The sequence below is a fragment of the Carettochelys insculpta genome, chromosome 12 (genome assembly GCF_033958435.1).
Source record: "Carettochelys insculpta isolate YL-2023 chromosome 12, ASM3395843v1, whole genome shotgun sequence".
NCBI lineage: Eukaryota > Metazoa > Chordata > Testudines > Carettochelyidae > Carettochelys > Carettochelys insculpta.
In genome coordinates this window covers 44057020-44069959 of record NC_134148.1, presented here as the reverse complement: position 1 = coordinate 44069959, position 12940 = coordinate 44057020, and positions in this window count along the sequence as shown.

Sequence of the window (12940 nt, the reverse complement as noted above, 5' to 3'; positions counted from 1 at the left end):
CAGAACATTGGAAATTTTACAAAGTGGTAAGTATAGTGAAAACATTTCCTCAGTTTTTCTAATTCCCCTCAAACCTGACCTGAAACATCTCATACGTTTGAGTGTTTGTCTTCAAGTGAGACTTCCGGGTGGGTCAAACAATGTGGTTTGATATGTGACTCCAAGCAGTAGGTTGTTAGAAGTCACCTTATGAATATCGGCTAATCTACAACACTTGATACTCAGACCTTATTTGGAAGCGGCTTTCACTGATTTACCAGTTGTCTGCTTTCTGCATTCTATGATGGATTTTTGAAATCTGTTACTAGCTGACTCTGCTATGTACTCCACATTGAAGCCACTTCTTTGAAAACTTTTGAATGGCTGTCTTTTATGTTTTTTTGATGAAGCAAGCAGATTCCCCTCTGCTGTCAATGTTTTCAGTGGGAGTCTGACACTTCTTAGTTCTTAAATAGGATTACCTATTTAAACACTGGCTTGGAAATCTCTCAAAAATAAGATGACAGTGGAAGAGATTTAATTCTCGCTGCCTCAAACTTATAATACAATGGAGACTTGGAAATGCTGTCTGTGTATACTTTGTCAGTAATACGGAAGCATAAAAATCAGAGTACCATATAATCCTGAAATTGTATGGAGACCTGCAAGCAACAATTTGTTCAGTGGAGTAGGAGACAGAAATGATCAATGAACTTCTAGATATAATCGTTGTAGCTGTAGAATTTTTGCATTATCTGATGTTTCTACAGAAAACATACAGGACTGAAAGTGTATTTCTGAAGTGGTGCCTTCATATATGATTTAATTCTGTTGAAAACAATGAGTGTGCTACTGCTAATTTTATAACAATGAACCTATTTTCAGGAGAATAGGGGTAATAGCTGTTGTGGTTAGTTCTGCTGATGGGAGTGATAAGGAAGTACATGCATGGACTATTGTGCACTGTTGCATGGATTCACATGGCAACTGCAGTGATTGGCATTGAAGTGACAGCAGTCTGGGAAGAAGCATACATGTGAATAGAAGACTTTGACACAATCTACTTTAGATGATGTCTTGTGTCAGGCTAAGAGCAAATGGTAGCTACTGTTGTCTGGACGTGACAGAAGTGTGTAACCCCTGCCATATGCCTGAATCTAGGAAATGGAGTTCTGCCTTTTCTAGTACTTTATTACTGATAAACACTGATTGTGTGTGAGTTGGTGCTATCTGGAACAAGTACACAGCCTAACAAATGTGGATGCTTATCTGACTCTGAGTCTGCATGGTTGGATTGGGAATACCACAACAGCATTCTGGCTGGATTTCTGATACTCTCTGATGCGTTTTGGACCATAAATATTATAAGAATAGCTTTCTGTGCATATCTTGGAATGGAGATTTTCGGTCCAAGAAAGGCATTGTCAGAGCATGGAATCGAAGAAATCTGGAGTTCTGATTCCAGTTGCAACAGAGTATGAGACTGCAAACTCTTCTGCTTCCATCATAAATGTCTCACTTTAACCTTCATATCTGATCTCCCTAAATTGCAGCATCTTAGCTGAGAGTTGATTTGGGCAATACCTCCTTTTTCCTTGAACTGTGTCCTTTTATGGTAGCAGTGCTCCAAAACTGGGCCAGACTTGGATCGCCTAGCTAGTCAACTCTACTGACTTCTCTGTACTGATGTGAGGTCACAGTTATGCATCCAGTGTAGAGTGTAAGCAACAGCCAGCAGTGTGTCTGGAGGAGCTCCTTCCTGAGTAGTTCCTTTGTACTGCTGGTGAATCTTGGAATGAATGGGCACTGCTAAACTTCTTAGCAGCTGCACATATAAAATGCTGATTCCCACTTGCAGGGCAGCACTAGCTGAACAGTAGACAGGCATGCTCAGTGTCCTGGAAGCAGCAGTAAGACTTACATAAACTAAAGCGAATGCCTTTTTAAAGTTAAAAAGGAAGGCAAATCAGAATTTGGTTCCAAATATGTTGTAATTGAAAATTCCGAATTCTGTGTAATCCAAAAGAATCCCTCAACCCGTCTCTTCCCTTGAATTTTACTGCAGCTTTTCTTTTGTGATTGTTCTACATAGCTGTGCTGCCAGAAGTAAAACTTCTCATAAGATTTAAACCTTAATATTGGACAATAAAGAAACACAAGGAGTCTTCAGTCCGAGGACTACAGGCCGAGTTCATTAGCCTGGTCTCTGACTTTAGGCTTAAGTAAGTCATGAAGGTGGAGGGTAAATTTAGATCTTCAGTAATGCATGTGTTCAGCATAACAAAGCAGGCAGCATCACCTATGTATTAAAGTATCAGAGGGGTGGCAGTGTTAGTCTGAATCCACAAAAACAACGAGAAGTCCTGTGGCACCTTGTAGACTAACAGATTTATTGGAGCATAAGCTTTCGTAGGCAAAGACCCACTTTGTCAGATGCTTTGAGGTACCCCAGGAATTCTCATTTTTACATATGAAAGGACATTTTCATTCATATTCTTTGCGAAAAGGTATTGAAGATAAACGAATTTGAGCAAGATGGAAGGTCACCAGAATGTCAGATACAAATGAAATAGATCCACAAAGTCTGAGGGATGTGTCAGAAGTGCTGTGCATTGTGATCCATTCCATCTACTAGTGAAAGCCACACCGATAAGTCTCACAGCTTATAACTGATTGCTGGTACAATGTTGTTTACACACTGGCTCTCATTTTTTGAGTGGGTCGGTTAAAGGTTTTTTTCTGGGTAGCTGACTGGGGAATGTTTCTCAATTCTGGAAAGTTTAGAGGGTATTGCTTTCTGAATAATTTAATGCTTGTGTTGCTCTACCAACTCAGAAAATTACTTTTAATAGAAAAAATATAATATAATTTAGTCACGGCTATTAGATCAGATGGCTTTTACATTAAGTGTAAAAGATTAGGAGAATTTAAGGGCAATTACACTTCAGGGCTTTTATATTATGGGAATCATAGGCCTCTAAGCCAGCACTCTGCTGTGAAGAGTTGGTTTTTAGCTTTACAGAGGGCATTACATGATGTGGTGGGAACAGCACAGATTTTAAAAGAAAATAGGCCATGAAAATGTGATTCCACCTTCCCACTCCCCGCCCACACACACCAAAAAGCATGAGTTTTATTTCACGATAACTAGTTCTACACCTCATTAAGCAGTGGTTTTTGTTAAATGCTTGTGAAGTATGATGGAGCCCACTTAAAAAGTGTTACCTGCACAAAATAAACTTCTTTGCTAGTCTTTAAAGTGCTACTTGACTGCTTTTTGTTTTGAAAATGGAGCCAGGCCGCATGGTATTAGAATGGGGATGTTTCACTGCAGGAAAGAATCTTTTAAAAGTTGCTCCCAGTGCCTGGAGGGTCAAATATGATGGGAAGAAAACTTTTTAGGTGGGAGGCAGTTTCCACTTAGGGCCTGATCCTGCTTTGCAGTCAGAGCATGGGCCTGAGGCTGGAGAAGGACGCTGAACTGCATCATTTGGGTGAATGGGATTACAAACTATACTCTGTGTGGGTGAAGTAATCTCTTATTGACTTGACTTATCTTGGTGAAGTGGCCTGATCTCTTCTGTTGCAGGACTTCTCCTTAGATGGTCTCTTACAATATAGGTACACATGTATGCTGAACAATTTGTTGTACCTTGTATTTAGCTGGGACACTCTGTGTTCCTTTCCTGGACTTAAAGAACCCCAGTGTATAACTGGAAAGCTTGTCTCTCACAATGGAAGTTTGCTCATTGAGAGAACCTCATCCACTTGTCTCTCTACTATCCTGGGACCCACCCAGCGAATGGAAATAACTGCTTGTGGTAGTCAGACTGAGGCAAAGAGACCTAATGTGATACCTAACCCTGGAGTGCAAGAATTCTGTCCAGGGAAGTCATGCAATGGAAGCAATAAAAGGGACCATTTTGGGCTATTTGTAGGCCAGACTACAAAAGCAGCAGAATCTGCAGAAAATAACCAGACGTGGGGACAGCTGTGAAGGAAGCCAGAAGGGAAGAGGTAAGCGGAAAATGACTCATCTTTCTCGCCAAGGGGGAAAAGGAGCAGAACAAAGCAGAGAAATGTGCTGGGTTTGGGAGACCTGAAGCACGTCTTCCCAGAGGGTGAGAATGGCAGGAGCAACAGGAATCAAGCAAAACTAGCAAGAATGTTATCCTAGTTACACAGAGGTTGAGGGAAAGGTGAGAAGCAGACCATTTCAAACTGGTTAGAACTCCAAGGGGAAAAATGAGGGCCTACAGTTAAATAGTGGGGGGACAACTTAACCCTGCTGTGTTGAAATCTGTGTTTATGAGGGAGCGATCACTGTGAGGCAAGGAACTGGAGATGGCCAACTGGTCATGAAGCTTAATATTATGGTGGATGCCTGGAGTCCTGGAGAGAACATTCATCTCTAGACTTGAAAAGTGCAGAGAGGCTAGTACTCCCTGTGAGGAGGCCCATGCGAATTACACTGACTCCTGACTAGTTTTCCTCTCAGCCTAGGAACAAACTGACAATGGCTTGAAACAGTGGTTGTTTTTACCCACCAACTTGGAATGAGCCCGAGCGTGCGCACACAACAGAGGGCAGATTCTCGGCTGGCTTGGGACAGTGTAACTCCACTGATTTCGATCGCGGTTGTACTGATTTGCAGCAGCAAATAATCTGGCCATCTGAGCTACTCATTTTGCAAGCATGCTGATATGTGGAAACAGAAAACGTGCCGCAGGTTTGGCAAAGCCATGAAACCTTGAACTTTCTCAATCATCAATACTGTGGGGTGGGGTAAAATAAAAAGTTTGGATATCTGAAATAGTCCATTCTTCAGCTGTCAAAAATTCGGTTGCAAAGATTTCTTGTCTGTAGTCCTGACACTCTCGATCTCAAGTATGCAATTATCTCCTGAATATTGCACTGTCTGTTCTCAGCCAGTGGATGCTGAGATAATTTTAAGACCGCTCTTACTGGTATTTAATAGTATATAATACACGCCGCACAGCATTGTCCTGAGGAAACACATGCCAGGTGGCCTGGTGTGCAGCAGCTCATGCAACTGCCTGTTCCTGCAGAATGTGGAGAAGAACATGAGGAAGAGGGTGCAAAAGCAGTAGCCCACAGAGATGGGCAGGAAGGTGCATAGGCAGGTGGTGCTGCTATTTTGTATGCCCTGGGCTGTGTCTACACTAGCCCCAAACTTCGAAATGGCCACACAAATGGCCATTTCGAAGTTGACTAATGAAGCGCTGAAATGCATATTCAGTGCTTCATTAGCATGCGGGCGGCTGCGGCGCTTCGAAATTGATGCGCCTTGCCTTGACGGGGCTCCTTTTCAAAAGGACCCCGCCTACTTCGAAGTCCCCTTATTCTCATGAGCAGATGGGAATAAGGGGACTTCGAAGTAGGCAGGGTCCTTTCGAAAAGGAGCCCCATCGGGACGAGCCGTGCGGCGTCAAGGCGCGTCAATTTCGAAGCGCTGCGGCTGCCCGCATGCTAATGAAGAGCTGAATATGCATTTCAGTGCTTCATTAGTAAACTTCAAAATGGCCATTTGTGTGGCCATTTTGAAGTTTGGGGCTAGTGTAGACGTAGCCCTGGAAACATAGATGATAAATTACACCCTGGGAGATTTTCTCCATGGGGTATTCAGTGTGGTGGTGTTACCTGCACACATTTCTTTGTCCCTTCTATGCTTCAGGGACACACACTTCCTGACCCAATTCCTAGGGCTCAGGGCATAATTCCCTGTGGGTATATAGGATCTGTGCCACTGAAAAAGCCTTACACAGTAACAGTCTTATTCTCTGTTTATTTACAATTACCAAGCAAGCAGAATACATGCTAAGCATTCAGTGTCATGCTTAGCAAGCTGGTTAAAGATAGGCAGACTTCGCTACTGGGGCAGCGGTCTCTGGATGCTGATTGCTGCACCTCAGAGCCTGGCAGTTCTGATCTTGGGGGCAAGTCCTTCCAGGTTCTTCCCTTAAGGGGTTCCTTCCTTCCTTCCTGCTGTTTTCCTTCTTAGACTCCAGTTTAAGTAGTGGAAGTTGAGCCCTGCTTAACTATATCTTGACCAATTATTTTAGTATAATTTCTCTGACCGGTCTTAACCTACTGTAGCAGAATTGCCTAACCAATTTCAACCCACCAACTTAACTGATTTAAAACCTAGCAACATTAATTATATAACCAATGGGAACAGTTACAAACCAGACAGAGATCCTAAAGAAAATGGCAGAAAAGCGAAGACGATCATCACAGAATAGGGATTCTACAACCTCAGCTATTGATAAGTAGTTTCTTGCCAGAAGAAATGCTGTTAACTAAGTTTTCTTTATGCATCTTGGGATCTCCTTTCTTTGTCTGGTGACAGTGTGTGGCCTTAGGCTGTGGTCTCCCTCTTAACAGCCTGGTGTGACACTATTGTAATGAGATAGATGGAACAGGCCCAACAAGAAAAACAAGAGAACACCACTGGCTACATACAGCCCCCAGTGAAAACCTTTCCAGTGCATCATCAGTGATCTACAACCATCCTGGACAACGATCCTTCACATTCTCAGACCCTGGGAGGCAGGCCTGTCCTCACCTACAGACAGCCTACTAACCTTAAACAAATTCTCACCAATAGCTATAGATCGCACAACAGTAACTCTAAACCTGGAACCAATCCCTGCAACAAACCCCAGCACCAGCACTGCTCACATGTCTACACCAGTGACATCACAGGATGTAACCACATCAAGCACACCATCAGGGGCACATTCACCTGCACATCTACTAATATGATATATATGCAATCATGTGCCAGTAATGCCCCACTGCCACATACATTGGCCATACTGGACAGTCTCTATGTAAAAGAATAAATGGACATAAATCAGGTATCAGGAATGGTAACATACAAAAATCTGTGAGAACACTTCAGTCTCCCTGGACACAGTAGCAGACTTAAAAGTAGCCATCCTGCAACAACAACAAAAACTTCAAACACAGACTCCAAAGAGAAACTGCAGAGCTGCAATTCTTTTGCAAATTTGACACCATCAACCAAGGATTGAACAGAGACTGGGAGTGGCCGGCCAATTACAAAAGCGGTTTCTCCACTCTTGATGTTCACACCTCCACATTAGCTACTGGTAATGGGCCACGTCCTCCATGACTGAACTGACCTGGTCAGCTCTGGCCCTTCTCTTGACTGGGACTCCCTCCTTTTCATGAGCCTATAAATTTAGACCCTCCTCTGGAACACCCACTTAAACATCTGACAAAGCGGGTCTCTATCCACGAATGCTTATGCTCCAAAATATCTATTAGTCTATAAGGTGCCACAGGACTTCTTGCTGTTTTTGAAGATAGAGACTAACTCAGCTACCCCTCTGATTGATCATGTGTGACTTGTAGCTCTACAGTTAATGGCTGCGGCTCTTCATTCTGCTGTAGAGCAAGGCCTTTCAATATGGCTATAGAAAAACCCTATTGATTATACTGTTACAGGGAGTGGGGGCTGGCGTAGCTCAGAAGAAAATGTAAGCGTTGCTCTGCGGCTGCTAACTCTAAAGGGAGAGCAGCAGGCAACATGCTGGGCCTCGTGCGGTGAATGGGAGTTTTGTCAGGGATGACGACAGCTGGGATTGCACCCAGCAGCATCCTTGCTGCACCGACTGTTCCAGGTGATCTTGCACTGCTTGCTGCTGTCTATGGTGCAGGGCGCTAGTGGGCTGCTTGCTGGTAACCTGGCACCACTTGTGAGGCGGGAAGAAGCGGTGATTCTGAGCTCTGTAACCCAGGACTGGCTTCTAGGGCCTCACTGAGATTGGGGTGAATGAAACCAGGAGTTTGTCCGATTGATTGGCTTAAAGGAAAGTTTGTCACCAAAGGTGCCTTCTCGGCCCTGCCCTCTTTCCTGTGTGGTGTGGTGTGGCGGATTATGACGATTTCTTTACCTTAAAGAAGGGAGAGGAAATTGAAACAAATGTACAGAATGAAACATCTTCCTCTTCCTTGCCCAGACTGCGGTTCTGAACTGCCATTCCTGAGGCATGGTTCTGGTGCGTGCTCCCATGGAGGTGCAGGAGGAACATTTGCCTTCCCCAGACCTGAAGTCCAGCTCCGTGTAGCTCTAAGGTGTAGTCCTTCCCGTCCAACCAAGATGGTCCGATCAGAGGTGCTGTGTAACTCGTTCCTCTGAGTGCAGGTACATTTTATAGCTGCTTAAAAAATAGGAATCCTGGCAGTGGCTATTGAGAGATTTTAATCTATTTTGAATCCATGTGAAAAAGACTACGACAGCCTCAGCTTTTGAAATGCCTCTGAAGTAATGTAATAGAAGTTTTGAAACTATAACTATTCTGCATGAGGGAGTGTGGATTTTTATGTAGGCATTCCATTTCCCTCTCTAAATAATGGCATGGCAAGAGCTTTGCTGCACAAGGACGTGTTTTTCCAGAGCCTCTCTTTATAGATATAGCTGTTATTGTTCTACCTCCAACGACTAGGTTTAAATAGGCTTTGCACCAAGCAACCTGATAACAGAAAAACAACCACATTTAAAATGCATTTTAAAACATTAGGCTGTGGACACAAAAATGAGTTGGCCCCAAACAGCTTGGTTATTTTAGACCGTTCAGGAACAAATAAAGGTATTTATTACCTTCTGTCGGGGAAAAAAACCAGATGGATTTGCAGTTCAATACAATAAGGGGCTGATTTCCTATAGAACTAATAAGAGGGAACATGGTTACAAAGCAAATGTACAGAGCTAGCACCCAGCAATTGCTCAGGAGAGAGCTGCCCTCCAGTTCATTGTGGAGCTCTGGATTATAGCTTTCTCAGGCCCATTAAACGTTTGGTTATGAAATTCTTCCCTCGCTTTCTGGCTGTGCTTCGTTAACCATCGCCAGCCCTTCCTCAGTGTATTCAGACTGCGGTAGTGTTTTAAGGGGTTGTTTCTCTATTCTGTGGATGCAAGTTCTACTACAAGTAGCTTTCTTGTTCCCTAAAGGTGCAAAGGTAGGGTGGGTTTGTAACCAGGCCCACGTTAGTACTGGGTGTTCCCCTGAGCAGCCACATGGCTGTCTGTAGTGGGCAGTGGGGCCAGAGGAGTTGACAGTGAGAATTTGGGGGGTCTTGTCACCATTTCAAATTCAGCTCTGAAGAGCTGTGAGGTGAAGTTGTCCCGATCTAGATTGAACATAACATAAGAACGGCCATACTGGGTCAGACCAAAGGTCTATCTAGCCCGGTATCCTGTCTGCCGACAGTAGCCAATGCCAGGTGCCCCAGAGGAGGTGAACCAAAGACCATGATCAAGTGATTTGTCTCCTGCCATCCATCTTCTGCCTTCGACAAAAGGCTAGGCACCATACCTTACCCCTTGCTATTAGCCATCTATGGACCTAACCTCCAAATATTTATCGAGCTCTTTTTTAAACTCTGTTAGAGTTCTGGCCTTCACAGCGTCCTCTGGCAAGGAGTTCCACGGATTGACTGTGCGCTGTGTGAAGAAAAACTTTTTTATTAGTTTTGAACTTGCTACCCATTAATTTCATTTGGTGTCCTCTAGTTCTTGTATTATGAGTTCTTATATTATGGTGTTCTGTGTCCTTTAGCCTCTCTAGCCCAGGGCTCTTGGCAGGGGTTGGGCCACTCGCTACGTTGCCTAGCACAGGGGTGGCCAACCCGCGGCTCTCGAGAGCCACCCGCCTGGCGTGCCGTCTGCCACTCTGTGCGCACAGAGAAATGTGTGGTGGCAGCAGCTCCAGCAGTGGCTTCAGTGAGTCATCGGCATTGAATTAGTGAGAGGAGGGAGGGGTGGGAGATTGGGTTGGAGCAGGAGGCTGGGGGTGCCTAGCTCTGGGGCAGAGGGACAGCATTGAGCCATGTATTATATATTTGTTATCTATGCATCATGTCAATAGATAGATAAAAATAAATAGGTAATACGAGGCTCTTTGCACTCTTAATGTGGCTCTTTGTCTCTAACTGGTTGGTCACCCCGGCCAAGGTCTTCCCCCTGAAGCACCTGGAGCTGGCCGCTGGCTGAAGACGGGGTACTGGGCTAGCTGGTCACTGCTCAGACCCAGAATGGCTGCTCTTAAGTTGTTAAGAAATATTCTTTATCTTACCCACATACAGTCCTGGGGGTGGAATGGGAGGGAGAAGAAAGGGGCAACTCCCCGGGGGCCCAGGCGGGCTCCGCCATGCAGGAGAGATTTAGCTGTGTATCGCAGGCAGCAGGTGCTCCTCCCTCAACGCTGAGCCATCCTGCTGCCGCTCGGTGCTCTGGGACCCACCTGCTTGCGGTGCAGAGCAGTGGGGAGGGGGGTGCCGATATTGGTGTCCTCCATTCTCCCATCTGTGCGCTTCTTGCAATGCAGAGAGCATATGATTAAAAACGTCTCTGGACCCCTTTGCCATACTGCCAGGTATGGGAAATCAAGGGACACATTTTAAGCTAAATAGTATGGAACAAATAAACCAATCTGCTTCCAGCAAATGTTTGTGTCTTTACAAACAATGGTGGTGAGTAATGCGACTTTTTTGAAGGTGTTTTTATTAGTTCAGTGGATGACAGAGGTGGCCCCTGCAATTCTCTGAATCACACAGAGGTTTAGTTGCTAGCTGCCAGGAGATGATGATGTGATGTGGTTCCAGGGTATTGGAGAGCGGAGGCTGGGAAGGTAATATCTTTTATTGGACCAAATTCTGCTTGGGAAAAAGACCTGCTTTTTTCAGGGCTGGGAGTTCAGTGTCATTTTGGAGTGAAAATCCTTACAACTTGAAGATGCAAGTGGCCTTTATTTTTGCATTTTTAACTTAACCTGGAGGCCGTCTGGTCAGGGTCCAGGTCAGTTTGGCAGGAAGTAAAACAATTAACTCTGTTAGCCACAGCTGTAAGAAGACAGGAATTGTCTGTAAAAGGTCATCAACTCGTAACCCAGTCCCTTTGCAGTATTAATATAGTTATTGAATGTGGAAACAGTTGTCACCAAAGGATCCCACCCCAGGATGAGCAGTCCAACACCAGGGAGAGAATGTTTTATTCCTTTGTTTTCAGCCATGTCCTCTACGCCATTTGATTCCCTTTGGAGGAGTGGCTAAGGTATTGCTCCAGCACAGAAAATTCAGATACAGGACTTTGCTTTCCCAAAGTGAAGGGCTCATCACACTGATGGATCCGTAGGTCACAGGCGCCAAGTAGAAAGGTCTGTTGGATGTAACGCAGCTTTGAGGAGCCCATTGTTTGTTGGCTAAGGCAGCCTTCCTTCTAAATTTTAATTTTGTACAAGCTCTGCTAAATCAGGGCTCACTTTCTGCTTAGGTGCTTCTCCCCAGCGTCCCAACCCCAAGGGGTGCCAAAAAATGTATTGGGTCATCAAAGGAGACTTGAAAACAATCTCTTAATGTTCTTTGACCGCACAGGTAACAGCATCTAGATATTAATTATCTTCTGCTTGGTGGTCACTCAATGATGGAGTAGGACATCTTCATGCATTATAAGGTGCCCAGGGAAACAAGAAAGGCTGCTGTGCGTCAGTGCCTTGCTTTATGCCCTTTGGGAGTCGGCGCGACCTTAAGGCCAATCTCGAATGCATACCGAGAGGGAAGGTCTCCTGAGTAGTAAGCATGACTCAGACGGGAGTGCTAGCAAGAGCTGCTGATTCTGTAGGAAGAACATGGCGGCTGTGTTGTGTATTCACCACAGCAGGTCAACATCTAGGCAGCCACTTGGGCGGGGGGATTTGTTTTTCAAAATGTCCCATTAAAATCTTTGGCCGTGTCTACACTAGCCAAAATCTTCGAAACGGCCACGCAAATGGCCATTTCGAAGTTTACTAATGAAGCGCTGAAATGCATATTCAGCATGTCATTAGCCTGCGGGCGGCCGCGGCACTTCGAAATTGATGGGGCTCCTTTCGGAAGGACCCCGGCTACTTCGAAGTCCCCTTATCCCTATGAGCAGATGGGAATAAGGGGACTTTGAAGTAGTTGGGGTCCTTCTGAAAAGGAGCCCCGTCTGGACGAGCCGCGTGGTGGCGAGGCGCGTCAATTTCGAAGTGCCGCGGCCGCCCGCATGCTAATGAACCACTGAATATGTATTTCAGCGCCTCATTAGTAAACTTCGAAATGGCTATTTGCATGGCCATTTCAAAGTTTTTGGCTAGTGTAGACACGGCCTTTGTGTTTAAAATTCAGTGTTGCCATGGACAGGAGTGCAGGGCAGTGGGGGAAAGAAGTGAGCCTGGGAGAACTGGGTGTGTAAAGCCAAAACCAGTGCCACAGAAGGCTTCCCTGGGGGCGGGAACAATAACAGTCTTACTAGTGTGTAGTCGTTCAGCCTAAAGGGCAGCTCCTGTGCTGCTACTTCCACCGACTTCGCAGAACCAGAGGTGTTTAGATCTAGCTAAGCCCTTGAGACAGCTGTGACTACCTCATGTGCTTAAAGTTTAGCATGTGCTTAAGTGATCGGCTGAATGAAGGCCTGAACTAGCACTAGTCAGGTCATAGCAGCAGTGCTGTAAATATCTAAACTGGTGGGTCAGTCATCATCTCTGGCTGCTTTTGTTCAGATTCTTGATTATTGTTAACTGGTCGTTTAGTGTTCCATTGGATCAGCGGGTAAGTGCCCCAACCACTGTCAGTCCAAGGGAGGGTAAGGGTCTCGTGTCAGTAAGCATTACTGAACAGACCTTTGTCTCAAACATACTAAGGCTCTGGGTAGCGGCGGGGCATCGCTGTGCCCGCAGAGAGCGAGCGGGTCCGCGGTCTGCCCTCATGCACTCTATGGCAAGGTCTGAGCTTTGTGTTAGTTATTTTACGATGTGTTTGCCAAACAATCCGAAGTGTGGTGGTAAGAATGCTCACGTTAAGTGTCTCTGAAGCAAGACTCACTTTGGCATGTTTCTCTGTTAACGGCATTTGTCCACTGAGTACGACAAGGCTGGGGATGTGCTGTTATTCA